The 8,054-nt window shown below is 33.7% G+C and overlaps 1 long non-coding RNA gene across 1 annotated transcript; it reads left to right on the top strand.

Annotated features, from left to right (window-relative positions):
• The first annotated feature begins 252 nt into the window (after positions 1-252).
• Positions 253-3,027, top strand: LOC107839108. Its single transcript, XR_001665020.2, has 2 exons — positions 253-898; positions 2,600-3,027. It is a non-coding gene; the product is annotated as an uncharacterized LOC107839108 (long non-coding RNA).
• Positions 3,028-8,054: the final 5,027 nt, after the last annotated feature.

Raw genomic sequence — 8,054 nt, 5'->3', positions numbered from 1 at the left:
ATAACAAATTGTATTTTGTATTTAAATAAAATATTGTTATATAAATACATATACAAATATATATGTATTACTCATCAATACATATGTACAACTGAAAAATATATATTCTTCTATTACTATGAAGTGGGTAAAATAATACTACTTTTGCTATAAATTAAAATTTTAAAAAAATATTATTATTTATTATAATTATAGTCGGACATGCTAGTTTCTTAATTTTTTCTTTAATTAATCAATAACCTGCCACAACAGCTCACTTGAATACCCAACCGCCCCAAGCCCAAAACTCACTGCCCCAAGACCCGACCAAATTCTCTTCTTCCTCCCTTGACCCGTGTAATCACAGAATAACAATGGCAAAATCCGATTCCAGCAACCTCAACACGTACAAACAACACCAACGACGTCAATGACCAGTGTAATCCAAACAATGCCTTAAAATTCCAAGAAGCATGTGATTATAACACGTTTTTGTACGAATCCAAATTCTGAGGTTTCTAGAATTTGCCCAGGTGGCATTCAACAGGATTTTCCCTTCAATTATTCAAAATTCCTTGTATCAATTCGTACAAGTTGTGCTGGCAAACCTTATCTCTTTTTGAAAATACCTAAATCTCCCCCCAAATTACTCTTCCCACATTGACAAAAAGTAAAATCAATTCCCAAAATCGTTTTCTATATATACTTCTATTGGTTTTATTGAACAAGGTTAGAGGTCCGATAGCGGGAACCCCGAAAAGCGTAAAATTTTGCGATCGAATAAAATTTTAGTGCTAAGAAATTTGATAAGACTCATTTGAGCTCAAAATTCTAAGCTGAGGATCGAGTTCATTTTCCAGTAGTGGTGCGAAGAAAATCTGTCGAAGCTAGTAAGTTCCGAGTTGCTACTCTTGAAAAGGTAAAAACTTCCATCTTTTTTACACTTTCTTTTTTTTTGTGTCAGTGGGCCTAATGATTCTCGTTTTTTCGACTAGACTTAGTTGTAGCGTATTGTTGTTGTTGGGATCTCACAATGGGTGAGAATGCTGGGATTATTTGCTGTAGAGGGTTGTGAATGCCATGGGATTCTGAAATAGTTGATTGTGTTCGTTATGTTGAGTTAACGTTGTTGTTTTGGTTATGTGGCTATCATTCAATTTTCTTTCTTTCTTTGGATTCGGTGATGCATCTAAAATATTATTTTAGTCCTTTTTACATTGTTTAGTTCTAGTTCAATACTGTCAAATTCATTTATTCGTTCGACTTGAGTATATTGTGTAATAGTCTGTTGATGTGTAATAATCTGCTAATTTGTAGAGTTCATTGTCAAGCATTTCTTAAAGAACTTGTGGTCTATTCAATATCCCTCGTTGGTTTGCATTTCTCATTTGTTTTACCTGTTTACTGCTTGATCAATACCTATATCATATACCCTGCCATCTGTTCATCCCTTACGTGTTTTTTGTTAGTTGTTTAAAGTCATTGAATGATGTGGATTGGACTTCGAGTGCCCATTTGGCTCCACAATAAAAATAGGCTATTGAAAAGTTTCATTTTGGTGCAAAAGAGCTTTCTCCTCAGATTGTTTTTTTTTGTATCCTCAGAACAGTTAAGAAAGATGAAGGAATTAATTTGAGAATGGATAGATTCATCTCCATAACCTCACACCATTCTTGAAGTATCCTTTTAATTCTATCTCACTTGCGATGAAAGCCAAGGCTCAAGCTACACTCCGCCCATTTTGATTAGTTGAACCTGAAGCTAACAGTGATCAACAAATTCCATCTTTTTCACTTCTTAGATGGAAATCTGGGAATCCATGGGTTAGAAAGTGGGAAATGAATCTTTTTTTTGGTGTCCAAGTATTGCAAAAATTAGAATCATGTGTTCATCCTTTTTCCCTGATTAATGAGAATAATTTCATTTCGCTAGTTTTATGCCTGCCTGAGTGAAATATGCTTTTAAGAATGTTTGTAGCCTCGGTAATTACTATCTGCTTCAACTAAAGTATGCTATTAAGTGTTAAGATGGGGGGATGAGTCAAATAATGTTGTTACTGCTTTTCTTTCTTCAAATGTCGTGCCTGAGTCACAAATGATTAATGAAAATCAATTGTCTTCTACTTTCTTTGTGGTGTATTTTGTGTACCTGTGTCCGCCTAAAGTATCCAGGAAGTGTGCTTGATACGCGCTTAGACGTATCTCTTCTTATTGATAGCTAATTAAATCTTTCAAATATGGATAGATCAGCTATGACAACTACTGTGATCCTTTGTTTTAATGTCCCCTTTTTTGCTCCTTATCTCCCTTTGAAATGGATGAGTAAAAGGTCCAGTTTTGAGTCGATTGAGAATTTTGACATATGGTCTAGGGAAGGTTGTATCTTAGTGTGATTTGTTTGATTGTAGTTGAATAACTCCTTCCCCTTAAGCCTGTCTAGGCTATATGATCACTAAACGCATTTCTTATCAGATCATGTATTGATGAAGTAATCGGTGGCAAAGCTTATTCAGTAATTGTTCTTTCATGCTATTAATTCCTATTATTGTTTTCCTTTGCATGTGACATTGGCATGAGTCCATTGGACTCTACCTACCCGCATATCCTTGATGACCAAATAGGCCCGAGTCATCGAGTCCGCGATCCTTCCAAGTTCAAAAATGAACTGAAATAAAGAATATCAAGGTTGTATACAAAGATATACAATATATAAATGCCACATACAGGCCTTGGAAGCTAATATACATGCTCAAAAAGAGCAAAATGGGAGAAGGAAGGTGGTACACAAATTTGCAAGTTGGTATACAAATTGTATACAACCAAAATGTGGAAGAGAAAGACTGTGATATACAGTCAATATACATAGCTGAAAGGGCTGAAAAATCCATAAAAATAGGCCCAAAAATTGGGCAGATTCCAATGGGCCAAGTCAGGGGCCCAAATCTTAAATTTTTCCTTTTTAGCTTATTTGTATCTTCCTATTTGGTTACTTGTTTGTAATGAACTTTTAAATTTGATTAAATCAAATTAAATCCCTTTTGAATTGTCATTTCTATTTTATCTTTATATTTTTCTTTCTTTATAATTCGCCATGTAGTCTAAATTTTTGGGCTAATAAAACTACTCTCTTTATGTTTTCCCTGAGAACTAGCCTTGAGAATAAAAATGACATTTTATTTTATTAATGTGTTAAGTTGATTTATTTAAGTTAAAATAATTTTCTACCTAAAAATCAATTTTCTTGTTAAAATTAAAACATTTTCACTAGTTAGTCAAATTTCATAACTCGTTTAAATTGATGTTTTTTTTTTTTTCAAAAGATAAAATTTTCTATTATCAGTAATGAATTTAAAATCACTTTTTTTCTCTTTTGATTGAAAATTTGTCTTTCCCTAAATTGATAAAAGAATTATATTTAATTAACCTTTTTCCTTAATTTAAAAGGACGTTTTTTCACTTGAATAAAATGATTGCTATACTTTGGAAATGAATTTTAAGATTTCACAAAGTTAGTCATTTTTTACAAATCAGTCAAATATTCTTTTGATCAATCGTTTTTTAACGGATGCTCTTGAATGCCTTTAAAACCTTCTCAAGGCGTTATTTGAATCCTTATCTTTTTTTTTTTTAACTGTAATAATTTGTTTCTGTTTCAAATCTTTAAAATATTTTTAGTTTTTATTGATATTTTCTTATAAAATCAAGTGGTGATTCTGTAATTACTTAAATTATTTCAAAATTTTCTTTAAAAGTTTTGAAATGATTTAAATAGTCAAAAATAATGTTTTTCAATCCTTCAAGCCTAAAGGCGATAAAACATAAATGATGACTCTGTTGGAGAATTTTTTTAAGATTCTAACCAAATTTTAGACTGTTTTAATTGATTTATTTGTCTTTACTTGATTAAATGTGGTAGTTTGATATTATCTTGCAATTACATCTAATATTTGCATTCATGACATTTTTTCTCATTTGATTTATAAACTATTTGAGGTTTAGCGATTTTCCCTGCCCTTATTAATTAATTTCAAATAAAATTATTGGAAATATAACAGTTTATTAATACGTTAGGCGTCTGATGATTGTTTATATTTTCAAATCCAAGTAGTCCACTTTGGAATCTAGTCAAAGCCCACTCTACATAACTAATATAGAGCAAAATCAAAATTCTTTTAGACATGAGCCTAGGACGACCCAATACCTGAAAGGGTATTGGGTTCATTAGAAAACCTACCTTGCGTTTATTGACCACGGATCAATCACAGAAGAATCATGCTTATATGCTGAAGTAAGTATCTGCTGAATAATATAAATCTATTACTATTTAGGGTGGGGGGGAAGGATCGCCTTATTTTCTTTTGGTTAGGTACGGATCAACCAATCCTCGTAAGAAGATTCAAGATAATGTTCAAGCTAGATGATTACTCCAAAGATTTGGTAGAAATATATAAAGTGTAAAGGTCAAGAAAATCCTCGGGAAGCATATATGACATTTGTCTTCCCTAATCGATATGAACGTCGTAATTATGTGAAAGATATTTGATCACAAACAGATATCGGATATGACATGAGGTGGACAAAGCTAAGAAGGAAAAGACCGACGAAAGATCGTCTGGATGCTAGTGATTTTTTGTTTTTATCTCAAATTTTATTTTTCCTTTTTCCTAAAGATTGTATCCCTTATTTGCTACTTTGTAGGCATTTTTGAATGTTTTGTTTTACTTTATCCCCTGTGTGGGACTGTTTTTCGCATTTATTTTTTTGTTTATCGTCTGAATGCATTTTTTTGTTTCGCATTTATAGGCATTTATGTTTTTTTGGTATTTATGAAAATGATTTTGGGGATAATTGATTTGTTTTAGAAGGCATATACTTTCTTCAAACCCATTAGGCCAATCCTTAGCTCAAACGGGTCCCCAATGAGGATGTGCGTTATGCTTGTATGATATAACTATTTTATGTGTTTATATGTGTTATGTTGATCCGAGTCAAAGGCAAAAATTTATAAAGAACCTCTTAGCAGAAATACACACCCACTATACAAAAGTCCGACCAAATATACTCTAAGTCTTCCAAGTCTCTTAGAAAAGTCCGCAACTATTATTATAAATTCTTAAAGTTATTGCTACTATCTCAGGAAGGTTGATTATGGACTCAGAAGAAGCCATTATATGAAGGATAGAGAAGAGCAGTAGGAGAATTGCTCAAGTCAAGAGAGAATCGGTAGAGTTAGACCATATAGAGGATACACTAAAGGCGGACAACAAGAAAGTGGCTAAGAAGATTGTTGTGGACAATTTTTTTTTGTACCAAAGTCAACCTATTGATTGAACAAGAAGAGGATGTTGCCATGGCAAAAAATAGGGAATTGGAGGAACAAATCGCCCTAACCAAAGCAAAGATTGCTATGTTCGATCAAATGCTGAATAAAAGGAAGCCAATACCAAAAAAGACCTTGCTAGAGAGATCAAACTACTGGCCATGGAATTTGAAATAGTTGTCGGGATGATTACAGAGATAATTGGAGAAAACAAAGTGAAAAAAATCAAAAGATGACAGCATCATGCAAAAAGGAGTATCAATGACCCTCGAAGAACTCATGAATGAAATGAAAGAATGGTTAGAAGACGTAAACAAGACATTCTTGCCTTCAAGGTTCAGACAAGAAGATGAAAAAATCACACTCAAAACAAGTACAAGAAACTACAAGAGAGAATAAAAAATGTAAAAGTCTCAGAGATTTTTTCAAATGTGACAGGCTACGAGAACTGTATGCTTGGTTAAGACTCAAGGTCCACCATGTCACCCCATGAATGGGTACATAGGATGTGCTTGCCATTTGTTTTTAAAAGGCCATTCCACAGATGAATGTCATAAGTTGAAAGCCAAAATATGTGATTTGATTAATAGCGGTAAAATTGCTCACTTATATGGACCTCACACCATGTTAAAGTGTGATAGGGTTGAACCAGGAGTTCCCATCACTAGTGATCTTGCAATTCGTCGTTTGTACTTCACAACTTTTAAGGATACCTACGAGGACGTTTACTCCAAGTATGCCTAAGCAAAAATTCTCCATCCAGTCGGGAGAAAGGAAAGGAAAGGATTTGAAAAATAAAGGAAGGTCGATGACATATATCATTATTGTCACAACCCAAAATCCAAGGGTCATGATGGCACTCATCGCGGTGAACCTTGATGAGTCATCCTATCACCCGAACTGATACACAAAAGGGAAAGATCAAAATACCTCCAGGGTAAGGCTTCTAGAACAAAGTTGGACCATATAAGTGTGATAAATGTGGAAAGAACAAAATCAATAATACAACCATAACTCCCCAAAACCTTATGTCAACGGTATAATAATGTATCTAGTGCAACTCAAATCCAAATGAAATATATAAACTGTCCAAATACAAGAGAAACTCTATGTTTGAAATAAAAGTAAATCCATAGTCTATAAGAAAGGTAGTGGAGTATATCTGGATGACTGAACGTCAACCACTACCTTAAAAACACCAAATATTACCCAAATCAACCAAGCTAGAGCGCACTCAAACTAGGACCTACATCGAAAGGGTGCAGTAGGTGTGAGTACGATCCACTTGTACTTAATAGGTATCATAGGCCGACCAAGCAAAGTAGACAATTGAACATACAAAATACACATAAAGGGCACATTACTTGCAATCGGAAAATGTCCCACAATGGTAGCCCACACTGCTTGAACTGACAGTTCTAATATATATATTTATATATATATCGTAACAACATAACAAGGTAGGACACAAGTATACATCATATTACATACAAGTAGAAATAAGAAAGAACATGCATATACGAGATTGTCAAGTACAAATAATGAAAGATAGAACAAATAGATATAAGACAAGTCAATATAGAAATTCACTCAAAACATAACACAATAAATTAAGTGTAATGTATAAGATGATGATGATGATGATGCAGAAGGTCATCACACAACCTCCAGGATCGTCGCACAATTCCCGTATACACCTACACAATAAATCATCTTGATGTAGGATCCATGAGGGGTTCGTCAACTCGTATACAATACATATATCTATATCTCCTCCCCGGCACATCCCTCGGGGAGGGTTTAATAAGATGTCACATTTTCTTTCATAATAAGGTGTTGCTAGTATTTCTCAAGTGTTGCCACGGTGGTACCAATATTTCATGAATGAGTATGACATGAGGATGTAATGCTTACAACCAATCACAATGAATATTTCCACAACCAACTACATGATTTATTTCCACAACCAACCATAATGATATATTTCCTCAACCATCCACAATGATATATTCCACAACCACGTAAGCCAATATCCACTCATTATTTTCACCATCCATGAAATTCCACATGATTCATATGCCAATAAAGTATGACTATAACACAATAAACTAATGGTACCACAATAGGCATTTCAACAACACATTACAATTATTCATATATATTTCAGGCTATCAACACCACATAGGACCCCACACGGTCACGCATATTACCTAATATCTCAAAACCAACAATTATATCACACATATGCCCCCCACAGGCACAATACATTAAGATATCCAATTTCATGATTAGTTCCTATCCCCTTAACATGACTTTTGTACCAAAATTAACTACCCATCCCAGTCTGAAAGAGTTAAACCATAACCTACCTCAAGGCTAAAAACCAGTCGGCAATACTTCAACCCATGACCTTACTTCTCATGAATGATATTAAAATCAACTAATACCAAGAAATATATAATCTGCACATCAAAACAAAGCCAACGATACCCATATTTTCTACTTTAAACTCGGGGTCAAAAGGGACCCCCGAAATGAGTTTTTGTAAAGTAAGAAAAAAATCATAACTTTATTTCAAAAACACGTTCCCAATACGTAAGAGAATCAAGAAATGAATGTTAATCTAGCTTCCTAAGCACCCACAAGCTTCATTTTTCAGCTCTCATACTATTTTAGGGTTTAGATCTCAAGAGGCAAGATGAATAGTTCTCAAAACTGTGGAAAAAGACTTAATTTATACCCAGTCTAGGTTCTCG

Source organism: Capsicum annuum, chromosome 8, assembly GCF_002878395.1.
Source record: "Capsicum annuum cultivar UCD-10X-F1 chromosome 8, UCD10Xv1.1, whole genome shotgun sequence".
Classification (NCBI taxonomy): domain Eukaryota; kingdom Viridiplantae; phylum Streptophyta; class Magnoliopsida; order Solanales; family Solanaceae; genus Capsicum; species Capsicum annuum.
The sequence above is the reverse complement of the archived record's forward strand: the minus strand, read 5'-3'. Positions and strand labels throughout refer to the sequence as shown.